At 35.5% G+C, this 19,328-nt stretch overlaps 1 long non-coding RNA gene across 1 annotated transcript; it reads right to left on the bottom strand.

Annotated features, from left to right (window-relative positions):
• Positions 1-2,070: 2,070 nt before the first annotated feature.
• LOC120528571 lies at positions 2,071-10,667 on the bottom strand. The gene is made up of 3 exons (XR_005633546.1): positions 10,626-10,667; positions 4,653-4,831; positions 2,071-2,098 (listed from the first exon to the last, which is right to left on the bottom strand). It is a non-coding gene; the product is annotated as an uncharacterized LOC120528571 (long non-coding RNA).
• Between the last annotated feature and the right edge of the window lie 8,661 nt (positions 10,668-19,328).

The following is a 19,328-nucleotide window of genomic DNA, read 5'->3' on the forward strand; positions in this document are numbered from 1 at the left end:
TTCTGCCTTAGGTCTTTGTAGGGTCGCTCTTTGGATACGTGGATGTTTTGATTTCCAAATAAATGAGGTTATTGTTGAATCTAATTGCTTAAAAAATGATTTATTAATGTATACTGGAATGTTTTGAAATGAAAAAAAAGCTTAGGAAGAATACTCATCTTAACATTGTTAATTCTTCCAGCTAGTGTGAGATGAAGGGTTGACTATCTATGCAAGTCTTGCTTAATTTTTTCCATACAGATGGCAAAGTTTTGTTGATAAAAAGCTTTGTGTTTACTTGTAATGTTAATCCCTAGGTATTTAAACTGATCTGCAATGATAAAAGGTAGGGTGTTCAATCTAATATTATATGCTTGAGAATTCACTGGAAAGAGTACACTTTTATTCAAAGTAATTCTGAGACCAGAGATCTTTTGAAATTCTGTGAGTATTGTTAAGACTGCAGGCACAGAATTTTGTGGGCCTGATATATACAGTACCATATCATCTGCATATAGAGAAATTTTCTTTTCCAGTTCTTCTCTGAAAATCCCCTTTATCTGATAAGAATTTTGACATTGAACCGCCAGTGGTTCAATGGCGATTGCAAATAGCAGTAGTGACAAAGGGCATCCTTGTCTGGTACCACGTTCTAGTTTAAAGTAGTCTGAACAAATGTTGTTCATACAGACTGAAGCTTCTGGATTGGTATACAGTAGTTTGATCCATGCACAAATGTTCGGGCCAAACCCAAATTTCTCTAATGTAGTGAAAAGGTATTTCCATTCAATCATGTCAAATGCTTTTTCTGCATCCAATGATAATAATATTTCTGGGGTGTTTGACTTTACTGGTGAGTATATTACATTAAACAGGCGTCGAAGATTGGAAGATAAATCCAGAGCAACAAGTCTGTCTGCGAGTTTCTTGCATTCAGAATTTGCAGCTGTAGCTTTTCCATCGGCGTTAGATGCCAATTGCTCCACTGCTTCAAATGTGCGGGCTGTGAATGTCTGCTTAACATCATCCAACTGATCAGCAAGTTTCTTCAGTTTAGACATATTTTCTTGGATGTGTTCCTCAATTTTCCCCAGCATTCCTTTAAAGCCTGTTTTAAAATGATTGTATAAACGCATTTCCAGGTCTTTATTATCTTTCTTCATATTTTTCTGAATGTCTTTCTTAAGCTCATTTATGGCCATGGCCGATGTTATGATCATTTCCTTCAGTTCAGAGAAATTATTTCGGCTTTCGTGCTCTGCAGGTGGAGTGGCAAACCCCGTTACAGCCGAAGTTTCAGGCTCACGAGGAATGAATGAAAGCACGGACGGCAAGGCCATTTCTTGCTTCAAGTGATCTACTGGAATCAGCGAGCTCTCGTGACCTGCATCACTTGCACCTTCGCTCCATTTTCGCTCTCGACTGTAGAATTTGCAGTGGAGCGGGGTCCTGGGAAGTCTGTGCATTCGCCTGCCTGTTCCACATAAAATCTAAGTGTTGTATTTTTGAACAGGCGTACAAGTCGAGGTCTGATTTTGTGTTAGATTTTTTGGGTTTCAAATACCATATATATACGCGAGTATAATACGGTATATTCTATTAGGAGTATAATTAAAATTTAGCTAAGAGAAAGACAAATTAAAATAGTGGGTTTTTATGAATTTTTTAAAGTGATCCACTGTGTTAGCCTGGCTTATCTCTATTAGTAAATGATTCCAGGTTTTTGGTGTATAACTGCACAAAGGTACCTCATCATTTCTTTTATTCTTAGCTGTTAGAATAAAAGCAGGCCAAATTAGAAGATATACAGTTAAGACTTGAAATGTAGGTGACACTAGGAAGGAGGAAGATTATTTAAAGCTTTACATACCATTAGTATGATGTTAAAGTCAATGTAACTATGCTAAAACTGGAGAGATATGGCCCTTTAGTAATATTTTAAAACCAACAGGGTTGAGGGAAGCCAGTGCCTATCCTGCCAACACTGAGCATAAGGTGAGTATTAAGCCTGGATTGGAGCCGTCATGTATGACACAAATAAAAGTAAAATCAAATATATGTATAAATCTTAATTTATTTAATATTTTGGATAGCCCCTTTATCTCCTGAAAGAATATTCCTGTGTGTGAAAAAGATGAATAAGATTGTTAGTCATATTATTTTGGATAACTGTGAAAATTTACATTATCACTGAGATAAAAATTGAAACAATATACAGAACACATTTTTAAGGTTGAATATAAAAGATAAACATCTATAACTTTGTCTGTCTAATCTGATAATTATTTTGACATAAATACTAAAAAACAAACATTATATTGCATGCTTAAAAATAATAAAATATTTGCATAACACATAATTTCAAAGATACCTTTGTTAATATAACTACATTTTTGTGGCTGGTTTAGCCCTCTTTCATTTACTTTCTTTATTGCCATAATAATGTCAGTTGCTATGAATTTGATATAGTAAAGCTTATATAAAAATGTAAATGCAAAAATACAACATAAGGACAGCAGAATGTATTTCCCCTACAGCCCACAAACAACTACTTTAACAAAAATATATAGTCATTAGTCAAATTAGTGCAGACAACTTCAAAATTCAAGATAACCATTTAAATGCATCTAACAAGTTATGCAGGTGAAACACGCAGCTACATGAAAACTGCTTTCAGAAAGATGTTTTGTTGAATTTTTATGCATTCTTTTTAAGTATATTTATTTTATTTATAAGTTAAAAATCTGAAAATTTCCCATTAGGAGGAAAAATTGTTATTTTGCCAGAAAATACCATTAAACCACAATAGCGGAAATACATTAATGCTTCTTTAAAATAAAACAAATGAATATTAAATACTTTTTTTCTACTCTTATAAATAATAATTTCAAATTCAAGGAATGCAAGAGTAAGAGAATTTATTCTAAAGAGCAAAGCATCTCAACTGTATAGTTTATTTGTTGTTATTTAAAATAAAAAGGTTTCAGTGTTGCCAGCCATTCTATAATTTTCTAAGGGCATATTTAACATTTATTAGAAATGTATAATTATCAGCCAAATATCCTTAAAAGTTACCATTTTATTAGACATTAAAGGGGGAAAAAATCCATAATCCTCTGCATGACCTTAAGGGAAGTTTTAATTTTTACTATTATGGTTCATTTGCTTCAAGATTCCCAAGCAGTTCTATAATCACTAGTCATGTGTGCATTTTTATTGAATTATTTAAGCTTCTTTCCAGGAAAGAAGACAGGGAGAAAGGCAACAGATTTCAATGCAAATGAAAAAGCTTTAGGAGCTCCCCATGGTGAGGCATGATTAAAGTCTGACAGTAAGTAAAAGCGCCCGGTTTAGCACTGTCTGGCCGTGGAATAAGATTGTGTGCTCTAGTGACCAACTGCCAGACTGCAATTTTCAGCTTTTACATTCAAAAAGGGAGGTGAGCCTTGTATTTGGAGAGTTTGATCTTCACAATACATTTGCACTTGTTACAGGTGGCCTTTTCACTTTGGGTTTCCTGTATAAAGAAGAAGTAGCAGTCGCCCACCCGAGTCAAAATATCTTATATATTTTTTTTCACATTTACACATTACATTTAAATAATTATCACTATTTTGTAGAGATGACTTCATTTTTCTGCCTCAGTATTTTGTCAAGATAAATTCTTAGGAAGGAAAAAGTAATTAAAAAAAATAAATTTTAATAAGAAATTAAGAACCAGTACTACTGTGTATATGTGATGATGTATGTAAACCCATCTCCACTTAGCATAAAATGTAAAGCACCCTACTTAATACAGCACTGTTTGTATTCAAGTACAGTAATTTAAAATGCTTCAGGTAATGGCTGTCATTTGAAGTCAGACTACAATACTATATGACCCTGCTTGTAGCTATGTTTCTTTGTGGTCAGGAGTTATCCATGGTTTTTGGTGAAGCACAGCAATAAAAATAGCTTTCAGCATGGCTTCTAAGTATTCACATACTCAGTACTCTTTAAAGCCCGGAGCTCTAATAAAACCACAAGAAGCAAAGACGATCAGCATTTATATGCACAGCAGAGAAAAGCTGAAAGCAAATGTGGTGTAATCTATTCTGGCTTCCTCCAAAGCGTATACACTGCAATACACATGCAAAGCCAGTTTTTTTTTCAAAAAAGAAAAAAAAAAAAAATATATATATATATATAAATAAACTATACATATATAAATAAACTTTAGCCTTATTATACTATATTATACAGAAAAGGTTATTCTTTCCTTGCAGGATATTGGGGCTTGCATAATGTCCCAGAGCACCACTAGTGTGTTTGGCTCTGGGTCAAGCAGTTTTCAGGCATGCCAATACTGCTTTGTAACACCCACAGTGAGTCATGTTATGACATTCATGTTGCATCTTGAATTATATATTACAAAACATATATTAGCACAAACAACAAACATACACCCTACCCAGCTTATAAGAATGCATTGGACAGTACACTCTCTAACATAATACTGTCTGGGGAAGCAATAGTAAACCACAATGGATTTAAAAGCCCAGATTGTTCATTAATAAAGAAAGGATGAGACAGGCCTATAAATCAACAGGGGATTCTCAGGGAGATTCATATTAGACAGTAATTAAATAATGGCTCGTGTTTCCTTCTTTCACTGGGAATTAAATCCTTTTCACCTCCTCTCTACTGTAGCATAGACATCCATTACCACGAGCAGCTACAACACTTGTCAGATCCAATCATCCACAGCTGACCGGAGGCCAACTGACATCTTCTCTCTTAAAGCGTACTTTCTTCTTCCCCAGCAGCCGCTTGTCCTTTCAGATGCATGTAGCAGTCATAAGCGATTACATCACTAGAGGAATACAAACAAACAGAAACATATGGTATGGTAGACTTCTACAGGTTCTTGGGTAGCCTTGCATGAGCCTTTTTAGACAGAACACTGAAGTCTCACACCTTTATTTATTATTCATCTTTATGTATTTAATTTTTTCTATGTATTACTAAAGAAGGGATATGCTTTACTTTTGCCTTTAGTCCAAAAATGGATATCTGATTGGCAAGCAGCAGGAGAGTGAACCATCTTGTGTGGTCTGAGTTTTTTTTTCTCAGTTCAAATTATTTTTTAAATAGTTCTGAAATGAAAAGCACTTCAGATGCCAATTTTGAAGTAAGCAATAGGTTAAAAAAGGCACAGAAGGTGCTGATAATTGGTCTTCATGCTTGGTTAAGTTGAAAAATACAGATTACATACAGTACTGTATTATATTAAGGCAGTGATACAAAGTTACTTTTGTCTCTTTGTGAATAATAAATTTGTTGTACAACTTGGCCTTACACATCTTTTATATTATTATTTATTTTTTCATTATTATTAAGGTCAGATTACAAGGAAAAAGGGGAAAAGAAAAAGAAAAGAAAATAGGCATTATTCACCTACAAAACCATCAGCAAAGAATGTCTAAGAGATCTATTCTGGTCAGAAGCTGGCCCAAGAATGACAGCCAACTTCTTGCAAGCTCTCAGTTTATATAACTGTGAGACTGGGAGGTGCGGGTTTGTGTCATGGAGACAGAAGTAACGTCATCCTTCTCCCTTCGTTTTCTCCTGAGCTCTAAAGATGAAAATGGACATGAGGTTAAAGACTGTGTGTCACTTAAAAATGTAATATTCCCAATGCTCATCTTAGTGACAATATATAATTAATTTTCTACATAACTTCAACAGTTACGTTGGGTGTTTCTCAAGTCAAATGCTGTTTCTTCACAATCATGAGATATATTAATTTGCCAAATGAAATTGGGCTCTAAAATGAAGCATTTTTTTTTATTTCAAAAAGTATATAGCCTGTTCTTACAGTTTAAAATGGGTCTGAAGAGATCAAATATGAAAATAAGAGTTTCACTTTTTTCACAGATGCAGAACTTGTCCTAAGCCTTTCCATTGCTTCAGATTGCATATTTTCCTTCTTTTTTCTCTCTAGTTTTGTTTTATTAAGGCTTATGTTCTGCCATGGCTTGTAACAAATTATGTTGTTGTGCTGAGTGTCTGATATAGCAGCAGAGCTGTTAGTATAATATGAAATTATCAGATTTGAGTACTCATCTGTCATTAAACCATTACGACTGCAGTATTGAAAACATGCTCCTGTGCCATTGCCTCATGCATAGTAAAAAATCATATTTTTATTTGTCTGTAAATGAAAGTTTAGTGATGGGGTCAAAAATTCACCATAAAGTTAAGTTCAAATTCTCATTCTGTGATGTTCAAAATACTTAGAAAAGCTGATTTTTTTAATGTATGTGTGTTTGCAGAAACCTGTGTATAGCAATATATTTTTTTTAAATGACCTATCTTTTTTAAACAAGTTGCATCATATTTTTGATTCAGTTGTTCCAGTAATCATCTGAATATCCTTTAAAAGCTGTTGGATCAACGTTCAAAGATAACTTGCTTAACTGTAATTTTTTCAGGCTGCTCCATTTACATTTATTTATACATACACAGAGGTACATACACACAGACTCACGGACTCAAATTATAAGTGAAGGTAGCAAACAGCTTATTTGTCCTACCAGAGCACATGCTGGATGATGAAAAGAAAGAAATGAACACACACACATATAGATCTGTAATTGTTGACGTGGATAGAGGCAATAAGTCACTCCTGTACCAGTTTGTTTGTATATGTAGCTTGTTTACTTCATTTGAACCAATGTGTTTAGTTTCAAATTAAATATTATTGAAATTGTTCATTTGATACAGTTTCCTGTTCATTTTACTTTTTTTGTGTACATAACAGATGTTATATTAGTTAATGTACTTGATTGTAAATTGTTGTACAGTGCTGTTGAAATAACTGTTGTAGTACAATTGGTTGTAGTGTACAGTAAAATCTTCCATTGAGTGACAGGCATCATTAAACTGCAATTTACATGGAAATACTATATGGACCATTTCATACCAATATTTTTTAAGATATGTGTATTAAAGTCACATATTTTTATATGCACTATTGAACTGCATAGAGATACAGTGGTTTGATGGCAGATGCACACTCAATTCCTATGATTCTTTTTTTTTTCTTAAACGGTGCCTTATATAAAGTCAAGTTCCATGTTGTACTGGTCCTTCTTACTACAGCCTTGGCACAACAATGCATGCATATCACCATAAAAAAAGAAAAATAACTTTTTATTGGTGCATTTTGCATATATTGCCAGGTCAACAATGTCTGTGAGTGTGTTGCCTTCCAGCATTATGCAGTTCACCTGAGGCATGCCTCTTCATGTTGAAGCTGTTGTGCTGATTACCCAGAGTGTGTGAAAAACATTGTAATGCCACTCCCAATGATTTTATATAATAACTAGCAAAATACCCGCGCTTCGCAGCGGAGAAGTAGTGTGTTAAAGAAGTTATGAAAAAGAAAAGAAAACATTTTAAAAATAATGTAACATGATTGTCAATGTAATTGTTTTGTCACTGTTATGAGTGTTGCTGTCATATATATATATATATATATATATATATATATATATATATATATATATATAGCTGATTACCGATTGGTTTCGCTCACTAAATGCAAGGGGAAAAAATAAAATGTAGTCTATAAATTATTAAACAGTAAAACATTAACGTTTTAAGAAGTAAAGATACATTGAGCACTACTGGAGTGGTTTCGGCTAAACTACATTTTAAAGACGGTATAACACAACAGGTAAGTAGTACTAACAGCAGCTAAAATGTATATGGATGATCTCTCGGTAGTAGATCCCTTTTGAAAGGTGCTACATGGCGGCTGTGGTATAGAAATTACATTTTCTATGTGAAAGTCCAAATTTCTGTCTGTGGTAATAATATTAGCTTGCCATGGTCTAGAAAAGGGATCCCGTGTTTGCAGTTGTCTGGGCTACAGCTCATGGGAAGGCGTAAAAAATTAAAGGTGCTTACTTTCATTTAAGGCAGAAGCGCAGTCAGCATCTCAAAGGCCAAACTACATTTTAAAGACAGTATAACACAACAGGTAAGTAGTACTAACAGCAGCTAAAATGTATATGGATCATCTCTCGGTAGTAGATCCCTTTTGAAAGGCGCTACGTGACGGCTGCGGTATAGAAATGACATTTTCTTTGTGAACGTCCACATTTCTGCCTGTGATAATGTGCCTTACCAGCATTACCAGCAATTAAAGAAAATTTGTTTTGTGTCCTCTGCAGTGTTAAGAGAGAAAGGCTGTATTTTGGGATAAAAGGAAAAAAGGTGTAAAGAAAGGAAACTTGCCTTTTCTTTTACAAAGTGTAGAGAGACGTCTTCGCGGCGGGTCTCGTGTAGACTGGAGAGACAGCCCTGCCATTAACCGGCCAGGAGGCACTGTCGCTCCTCCGCTCCTGTGCGTGTCTTCCGCGACCCGGCACTTAAACATTTTTCTCGCACTTTCGCTGAGTTTGTGCCAAACACTAGTGTATCCCTGATCATCTCATCTTCGTTTGCATAAGCACAGCCCTTCACCCGCGAATCGTTTGCATAAGCACAGTCCTTCACTCGTGAATATTTAGCGGCAGTGTTTCTATTGGATTGCCGCTGACGGACGGCCTTATATGGGCAGGCACTAAATTACAAATGCCAGCGGCAGCCTGTCTATGAACTTGATTTAAACTTTAAGTTTACACCGTGCTTTGATTCTGAAGTAGCAGCACTCATGAATATGGTTGTATATGTCACTCGCTCGCTTCTTGTTTCGCTGCCTTCTCAATTATATAATGCATGTTTTCTTCAGCGTTTTTTGGAGCTCTTCCTGGTTTTCTACGTACTGCGTGATTATGTGGGAGGCGTGATGATGTCATACGAAACTCCGCCCCCCCACGGCTTTTGAGCTCAACTCCATTACAGTAAATGGAGAAAAACAGCTTCCAGTTATGACCATTACGTGTAGAATTTCGAAATGAAACCTCCCCAACTTTTGTAAGTAAGCTGCAAGGAATGAGCCTGCCAAATTTCAGCCTTCTACCTACACGGGAAGTTGGAGAATTAGTGATGAGTCAGTGAGTGAGTGAGTCAGTGAGGGCTTTGCCTTTTATTAGTATAGATTATTTACATATTGCTTTTCTCACTGCTCAAAGCGGTCTCCTTTTTTGATTGTATGCAATTACGATCTGTGTTTTTATATTTTTACATAGCCTAAGGAGCAAGATTCATTACTAGAGGCACTCACATAAGAGTTCCATTTTATTTTGTACACATGACAGTATATGTGATTACAGTACATTGCAGTTTTTATCTAAGCCTTATATTTTTGAAGGAGCCAAAGCCCACCGGCATGTTGATACTTAGTTCATGGTGTCAATCAACACTCAGAGTTATGCACTTTCCCAAGTGTGTTGTGGTCATGCACAATAAAAAATTCTGAAAGGAAGAATTTAACCATAGAGCTAAGCAATAATGAAAAAAGATTTGGTTAGTTTTAAGAATTTTGCTTTGGATGTGTGACCTTTGAAACTCATTTTAAGTCATGAGAACAGCAATGATATATTTTTAATTTATAAAACATGCTTCAGTTTAGAACAAGTTCAAGTGGCAAATTAAAATTTGCAGTGAATATGAACTTTGACTTGAAAAACACCAAGTCAACCAATTAAGTAAGGGAATACACAGGTGTAAGACAAATCACATAGTAGTGAAGGCTTGTAGTAACCATCAACAACATGGCTGCAACAATCCTAAAACACAAAGTAGGAGTGCCTGCAAAGAAAATATACAACAAGAAGGTGCCACGATGAAGTCACTGTCACAGCAACAAACTATTTATTGTTTTCAAAGTCAAATAAATTTTACTAAGAACCTGATTACAACAGTGCTAGTATTCTCCATATGTTCTAATAAATACCTGGAAGTGCAAAAGGCAGGCCCACGAGTTTAAGAGAGAATAAGTGGAGAGAATGAGATGAGTTCTGGATGAAAACATGCAGTGTTTTTCCAGGATGCTCAAAGGGAGATAACTTTGAATTTTAGCTATTCTTGACCAGAGGAAGAGTGAGGCAAAGGCAGGCAGGCAGGCATGAGTGTTCAAGACCTAGAAGCCAAAGCTTTCTCTTTTTAATGGAGGAACCAACTTGCTTCGTGAGAATTGAGGCACTAGATAGAGTTTTTGCCTGGAGTCACTCTAGTAAAACAAGGACAGTCTCAAACTACAGAAGCTTGACTAAAATAAACCAAATAGAAGGTTGAAAGGCACCAGACCACCAAAGCATATAGAAATCTAGAGGCGGTGGAGTCGTTTGCAGTAGTAGTTCAGCTGGTAGGAGGAATAGGCCAGCACTGAAAGAGATAAAAGTAGGAACTTGGAAGGGGAGTGGTTGTGTGTAACCTCCTTGATAGGTAAACAAATGGTTATGTAACCTTACCATGCAACTAGAAGCAGAAAACCAAACTTGTTAGGCCCAAAGTGACAATAGTGTTTTATTTCTAATCAGTTCACTTTATTTTTTGCTAACTTTTTATCCTCAGCACAGAGAACAGGTTCTTTCCTATCACACAATGTATAAACTGAGTATGAAAAGATTCCTGTTTACCAATTGCTAATACACATCATTCATTCATTTTCTCAGCCATAGTGCAGAGAAAAATACAAAAAATAAGTGACTTACTTGACTACAGAAAAGCTTTCGTGGTACAGGCAGTTAACTGTGAAGAGGTTCTGACAAAATACTGCAAAACTTATCTGTTTAAAATTTATATTCGCTGTGAGAGACAACCCACTCATTGATATCATTGTGACTCAGATCAGGCTTGCCTAACACAGGATCATGGGGTCTGCAGGAGCCAGTTCCAACCAGTATAGGGCACAAAGCAGGAACAAACTCACCACAGCCTTCTGCCTAAACTTAACCCTAATTCTAACCCTCAAATCATCCTCAGTCTGTCACTCCCAGAACAAAATGAACATATAAGGCACCTAATTGGGTCTTTTCTGAGGGGTTATTTTTATCACTGTAGCATAACAGGCATAAAAGTCAAATAGATATTAATAGATATTATCCTCACATCAAAAATACAGAAAATGGCTAGATGGAAATCCCTCTTTAGTATGAAAGAACTGTGGTAGCACAGGATCACAACATGTTGGCTTTACTCCCACATGTCTAAAACAAGTGTATAAGATGAACTGATAATTTCAATCTGAGTGACCTTAGGTGAGTATGCTTTCTGATTGACTGGTAACCCTTGTAGGGTCGATTTCAATATTCTACTCAATGGTACTAGAACAGGCACTGAACCATTGTCACATGAACTGGAGTAAACATGTTTCAAAATAGATTATTGGATGAATAAATACATGTTTTGCATTTTTACACTTGTTTTAGCTTTACAAATTAATAATATGAGAACGAAAGAAATTTCAATATGTTGATCAGATCTGTATAACAGAAAGTAATTATTAGTTAAAGAATGCCACAGTGTGCTATTTAAAATGCTAAGTATTAGTCCTCCATCGAAATGCTGTTATTATGAGTATTATAAGTAACATGCTTATTTTACAAACATATGTTGTAATCAAAAGGATTGTCGAAGGACAGCTTTTTCTGCTTAATTACCATTACCATCTTTTTAATCACCTATTGAGGATACATTAGTTTTACAAAAATAAGGGATTTGTTGCGGCAGTTTAATTTTCAATAACATGCCTTACAGTGCACCTAAAAAAATCCTTTAACACTAACACCACCACATATTTTTTCAGCACAATAACCTCCATGGCTACACCAAGTGGCAACTGAATCTTTTGTTCTCATTAATGGCCCATCATCTAAGCATCTTGAAAATGCATCCCTATTGCCCTATCCCAAAAACCATAGAGATCTTAACACTGCTTAAGTGAATGTAAAAATAAAAAAAATACTGATACACAGCATTAATTGTTTGTATATAATTTCACTTTTAAATGTTCATATACTTCTTCAATGAAGAGTAAAACCTAGCAAAGTAATGAGACCACTGGGCTGAAAAATGCTTTTGATTTATCACTATTATTTATTAGTGAAGAGCAAAACAATATATTTCAGTAAACAATGCAAATAAAATAACAAAATTACGAAAGAGTCTGCATCAGCAGTCTGCACAGATTCTTTATAACTTTTTTGGCTAAGTGCTTATGGTGACACATTAAAAAAAAAAAATCCACCTTTTATTATTCAAAAAAATAAAAGGCAGGACAGATAGAAGCTGTGTTTATATCAAATTTAAACATTCCTTTACTGAGAAACTGCTGCTAAACTAGGGAAAAAAATAGGCACTCACATTAATTCTTTCAAATTTATTTTTTCTGATACAGTATATCTTACACTTAATGCCAGGGCAGTTTTTTCACCTCCAAGGCATTCGCAGACATGTCAGCTGTACCGGTCTAAAATGAAGAAATTAATAGTTACAGCATTTGGCATCAAACGTGGATCCAGTTTCAGAACAATTTTATTCCACGTAAAACAGTGAATCATATAAAAACTCTGAACTCCAGCCCCTAATACTCTCAAGTATTTCCCTACTCCCTACCCAAACATTTACTTGAAATTATTAACATTGTTTGCTCTTGCTTCAAATTGTGTATTTTTTGTCCTTAGTGCTTGTTGTGCTAGTCCCTTAAACAGGTTTTATTTGACACAAAACAGAATGCAACATCATACTTGGTGCAATAAATTGGTGTCTTTGCATGACAGTGGAGACACTTTCTTCTGGTTTGTGTGGCATCTTGTCCAAAGTATGCTGGCAGGCATCTTCCTGGCTTGGCTGCAACAGAAATTTCCACAATCAGCTTTTTGTGAAATGACTTGAAGCCATTTTAATGTGGAAAATAAGCGAAAAAAATGCTCAATGATGCTCTTCGATGCTCTGCTACTCTTTCTCTGCTGATGCGCCGTGCATCTTTTAGAGAATTGTAGTTCATTATGCGCTTCCTCAGCTGTGTCTCACTATGTCCTTATATGGATATCTACGTATCGATGAAGACATCAAATTTCAAATGGTATGAGGTTTTCTGAGTGCGTGACCTGTTAAGTCAGAGCTAATGACATGGAAATGTGATGTGGTATTTGACAAAGTTGGCCTTGTGTCTCCTCTTATTTTGAGAATATCTCATGATTGATGCATTGTACAATAACATGCTTGGGCTTGTTTTGATCAGGAGAATCTATTGTAAGTACTGATGTAACACTTGTAGATATATGCTTTTCTTTTGTCAAGCAATGTGCGAAAGTACAAAAGAAATCAAAAGAGCAGTGTAATGCTGTTTCCGGTTTTCAGGAAATAGCTTGCATTTTCTTAGTTGGTGGGAGGGCTCATCGCATTGGTTGAAATCTATTGGTCAGGACTTTTTGATTGATGCATAACACTTGGGCTATTCCTTATATGGAATAACTACTACATTTTTTCAAATAAATGTTGCGACAATTTATAAAACAATGTATGACTTCATATCAGATCGGTAAATATTATAACAGTTTGATTACTAGGAGTGTGAAGTCGACACCTGTCACTTGCAAACTAGGTATTGTGTGTGACAGTGTGTGGCATAGTTTACCTGTATGATGTAGCGAAAGATTTTAAAATGATCGCTCAGCCCGGTACTGGGCCACTCAGGGTTGAAGAGATTTTAAAAGTCTAACCCTACCAACTTTAAAACAATTGACCATTAAAATAAAAAAGTATGGAAATGAGCAACAAATTAAACTAATAAAATGTCTTTTGTAAAATAGTTAAGTAACAAATACAACAAATTAATGAAATTCAAACTAAACCATACTGATTCAGAGAAAAAGTTACAATGAACTCAAATACCAAATCCCAGGGTGAGATCCATACAAAATTGTGACACGATTAGACTAAGGTAATTGAAAAGCATCTGTCATGATCTCTGATTTTCTTCAATTATTTATGACCTTTGTGAATGAATTCCTGACAAACCATATTCCTGGGGCTTCATGCATTACGGCATGCGCAGAATTTGCACTATAACGTGACGTAAGCACAAAAGTGGAAATGAGCTTACGGACAAAAAAAATCCAGATGCATAAATCTGCGAATGTCAGCTTCCACGTTCTTCTGGTACATAAATCCGGTCAGGGTGAAAATTAACGCACGTGCACGCACCTGCTGCCCCACCCCAACTCTTCCCAGAATTACGTCTCTTTGAATATAACAGTATATCAGTATAACTAGCCCTTAAGCTCAGTGTTCTGTGAACAGGCAATGGCAAAAGCATGAGGGAAAATAGCATTTCAGCGAATACCAAGTGGAGGCAAGGAAAAACTTACTATTTGTTGGTTCAAACAGTGGTATAAACAACAAAAGGAAGTCGATTGAGTGACATAGCATTTTGGAGAAACTCGAAAGCTCAAGTTCACAAACTCACACAGTAACCGAAATAAAAAATAAGTCACAAATCAAAGTCGCCGTGAAAAGGTGAGTTGTAGCCCATCGTCTGAGTGTCATATGGAAGTTTATTAGTTTACAGAGAAAAAAAAAGGCACACAATGGGGAAAAAAGCACGAAATGTTAACTTTAATCTCAAAATTTCCACTTTAATCACGTAGTTTATTTTGTCATTAAAGTAGAATATTATAAATTCATCTTAAAATTATTTAATTTACTAGTTTCTCAAATCCCATTGTAACTAAAGTAGCACGTTAAATGCTTTGTTTTGTATTTAATCCTTCAATGTGCTTTATGTGTGTGAATCACTACGTGCTTCCGGGCTTTCTCTTCCTCTGACAGGACACAGGATCCATTACATTCATGATATTACATCTCTCTGGATAATTAAAATACTGAGATGTATACGTGATATAGTTTTCATGATGATAGGAGTTAAAGCATGTTATTAAACATGGGAACAAGGTGGCACAGTGATTGTTCATGTTTTACGCAAGATGCTTGCTGTGCCATGCGCGGACTTCTATGAAATACTCTATTGTAGCAGTACTGTCTGTTTTAAACATACTAACCTCCAATTCCTGTCCTTCCTTTTTTTTCTTCAAATACACAATCGCCATACAATCAGCTAAGGAACATTTAAATAGCTTCGTAGTACGTGTTTAATTATTCAATCCATCTGTCCTTCCAGTGTCACGTCAGCACATGCAAGAATACAGCGCGAGGCAGGAACAATCCGTAAACAGAGCTTCAGATCCTTGCTAGCATAGCGACACCGTGTCCTTTAATTATTAATAATATAGATTATTTAAATGAAGGTAAAGTTTTATCTGTATAATATAACAAACATATTTTGCTGCATTTCATCTTAAGAATGATATTGTCATCTTATGTAAATACGAGCTTTATAAAATGGCTCAGGTTGTGCAATATTATAACTGTAGTGTAAGTTTACAGTGAGGTGATTGTACAAATAAGTACAAACAGTTCTACAAGGAGCACTTGATGGAGTGATTGATTGCATTTAGAGCTCTTGGGATGAAACTCTTTCTGAACCGCAAGGTCCGTACAGGAAAGGTTTTGAAGCGTTTGCCGTGTGAGAAGCAGTTCAAATAGGAAGCATGGCTGAGGCAGCGTGAGCTTGATGCTGTATACCGATAATTCTCTTTCCGATCAGCTGCTATGAGTGGTGCAGTGAGAGTAATATGGAAAAAGATGATCTACTGTGGCAGCCCCAAACGGGAGCAGCTGTAAGAAGAAAAAGAAGGTGCAGTGAGAGTAACAACGCTAAAGCAGCTATGGTATTTGGAATTGTTTCACCATTCTTTGGACCATTATATTGTTACAGGTTAATTACAATCAGATACATTAAACTAATAAACAATATGTGGTTAATTTTGGTGTATTTATAAAGCCACATCAGTAATGTGGATCTGAAATAGAAAGGGTAACCACACAGGAACAGTAGCACTGTTTTGACACTGAGTGCCGCCAGTCTGCAAAACTGAATGGAGAACTTGCGTATGACAGGGTATGAGGTACCGTGGAAATGTGCATGGCTTAACTCTGTTTGGGTTTTATACATCGCGATTTGAATGTGGAAACACGCACCTCGCACCGTTTATACATGAGGCCCTTGGTATTTGCTGTCTCTTTAGCAACAGTTCCCAGACATCTGTGAGGCTTGCTTGTATAAGATGTCATTGGTTTGACGGCTTCAGGATCATCATCAGTGGTTCTAGGGTATCCGAGTTTGATGGGTAAACCCTGTTTTGCTGTACTGAAGAACTTTGTTTTCCCATCTTGCGCTAGTTTTAGATTGTTTTGATGTTAACAACTTTTCTCTGTCCTATTTGATGGGATTTTGTCTTTCTTCCATGTACAGCTATATCAAGGTTAGAGCTTCACTCACTGTCATGGGAATCCATCCAAAAATGCACCAGGTTTGCACAACAGTGATGTAATTGGAGTGATCACTTAATAGTCAACGTGCACAGTCTCATATTTATCTGAGACCATTTTTGTTCTTTGCAATCTATTTGCTTTTTTTGAAATTTTGTTAGGGACTGACTTTGATTTTTAAATTAGCGTTTCTGATTTTGTCATTTGTCTCTGATCTCCAAATTTGACTATTTGATTCATTTTCTGATCCTGTCTTTTATCCTGGTCTTTTCTTATAAATGTTTCTGACCTCTCGCTGAAGTCATTACACCCTCCCTCATTTTTTTATTAATGCATTGTTCACCTCAAAGTGGACACTTCCCACTATGACAGTATCATCATTTTTTAATTTTAACTGTTACCTTCAACTTTTTATATATTTTATTTCTGCATTGCTGTTTAATTTCTTGTTTCATTTGGTCTACAATTATTTATGCCATTACCCCCAACCTGAATCCCCAGAAGAAATATTTTAACATGATGTATTTAATCTATAGCACTTAAACCACTGAAGTTTACAGTAATAAACCTCACAAGAGTAACTGGTAAATTATTTAAGACTGCATTATAGATACATTTATTAAATATTATTTATTGCATTTAATTTTATATATTGCAAAATGTAAGAATGAATATTTCAGCTTATCTACTATAAATTATTATTAAAGTAAAGTTTTACTTGTTTCCTAAATAATGGATTCCTCTGCCAATATTTATTAATTTCAGTAGTCTTATTCTAAGCATTACTATTTTCACTTTCTTCCAGAGAAATGTAGGTGTTGGTTCCAGTTTTTATGCTAAATATATAATCGCCATAAATACGGTAGAGCCAGCTAAATGTAGGATAATAGATGAAAATAAAGTATTTCAGTTTAGCATTGCGGCACAGTGGTAGATTAGCTTTGGGGACCTGGGTTCAATCCTTGTGTTCACTTGTTATGGGAAGTGTGCATGCCAGCCAATATAAAGCAATAAAAACATTTAGTAAGAAACTTTCAAACAGAAAACAATAATACATTGTAGTGAATTTATTATTATAATTTCTTGTGTTCATCATGACATATGAGCGTATGACTGTGTCACAGAGTGAGCAGTTAATTGCCTAGAGTATTTTGGCACTGGCCTTGTGCAGTTTTGCAGGTTGTTCTGTTTGGTTGTGATTATGAGAAGGGTGAGAAATTCTGATCCAACATAGTGGTCGTGATCAAGGCATGTGTTGGGTATGATCACATGCATCAACAAGTGACATCACAGCTACAGTTTCTCTGTAAAAGGAGGCCTGAGGACATGGTTAGAATCATCAGTTTTTTTCTTTTTGTAAAAGTCAGACTTTGTCTTTTGGGTTCAACAATAAGACCTTCATGTAGACTCCAATCACAGCCAATACCTATTAGGTGTTTTAACACCACATATAATTTACCTTGATTAGTCTACTAAACACAGGTACAAAAGGAAAAATTTTAAAAGTGTGCAATTCATACAAATACTGTATATCTATCCATTCCTTGCACCCACTGCATTAGGAAAAATGTCTTGACATAAAGAACCATTGATTGCATAGGTCAAAGTAGCTTAGAAATAAATAACTGTCAGCTTTAGTCATATAAAAGACAAGCATGTCTTATGATTGCACGGACTTTCTCACTTCATCACATCTTACCAGATCTATAAACATAAAATAAATGAAAAGTGTGTTTCTTTTTTCTTTGTGATTGCTATTATTACACAGTGTTTGACTGGAGCAGCAATAATGAGAAAATAACTTCATAAATGAATAAATAAACAGAAAATCTAAAGGGGCAGTTGCAGATTTCTATCAGCTGGTGATGGTTGCATGCTGATATAGTCTTAATACATATTTACAATAATAAGACTACCTTTTATGTTAAGCGCTGTTGCAGTGTGCCTCAGAGCTGCAGACTAACTTTGACTCAAGACTAAGTCCATTTACAGAGTGCATATGGGAGGAAGGGAAACAAACTAACATAAACCATCTTGTGAGCAGCTGTAATGAACTTAGTACAGTGGGTAATGTTACAAAATCAATTTTGCATGCATCAGACAGACTTAAATACATGAAAAAACACAAATATGCAGTTAAAAATTTTGGAATAATATATTTGATATTTATATTTGGACTGAAGTATAGCATTATACCAAATCAAACATATTTAACTTAACACCACAGAAAAAGAGAAGCAATCCATTGAAATGTTTATATTGTGCATTATGAAAAATGGAAAAATACAGATCAACATACATTTAACCATTACTCATTAGTCTTCAGTAAAAAGATGCAGAGTCAGTGCCCCAAATTAAGAAATAATTTGGCTGTTGGTTCAGAAAATGCACCCTGAAAGATGCTGCAAGTTCTTGAGGCCTGTCTAAGCAATTATGCTCTGTTCAGGGTGTTTCTTCTGTACTGTATTCCTTCAGAGTGTTGTGAAGATATCTTAATGGGTATCCTCTACATCTGATTTGACAGCTCTCACAATATGTATTTTAGATGTTCAAGGATAGAAATGGCATTTGTGGAGCGGAGCCCTGTTTTTTAGCATACAGCATATATGTATATATTTCGATTACTGGATTTATTTTTCAACGTTATGTTGTTTGGGTGCTGTTGGTGTTTTTTCTCATGCCAATATTCTACACCTGGACATCTACACATGAACTATTGAGTGACTGTTTGACTTACCTATGAAGACAGAAGGGTGTAGACCCTGGACCAATGAGATATAAGCTGGGGGAGGGGCTGAACGTTTTTAAGAGGAACAGTTGTGTCCAAAGGGAGAGAAAAAAAAAGGTTGCACACAGGAAGAGACACATGGCGAGAAAAAGGGAAAGAAAGAAAGCATAAGAACTAATGGAAACAAGAAAAGTGGCGTTTAAAGAAAAGAGTGATTACTGTGTTGGAGTGAGGAACAACTCAGATTAAGAGAGGGTGTGGAGGAACTGAGGACACTGCTTGAAAAAGGGGGGAT

Source organism: Polypterus senegalus, chromosome 4, assembly GCF_016835505.1.
Source record: "Polypterus senegalus isolate Bchr_013 chromosome 4, ASM1683550v1, whole genome shotgun sequence".
NCBI lineage: Eukaryota > Metazoa > Chordata > Cladistia > Polypteriformes > Polypteridae > Polypterus > Polypterus senegalus.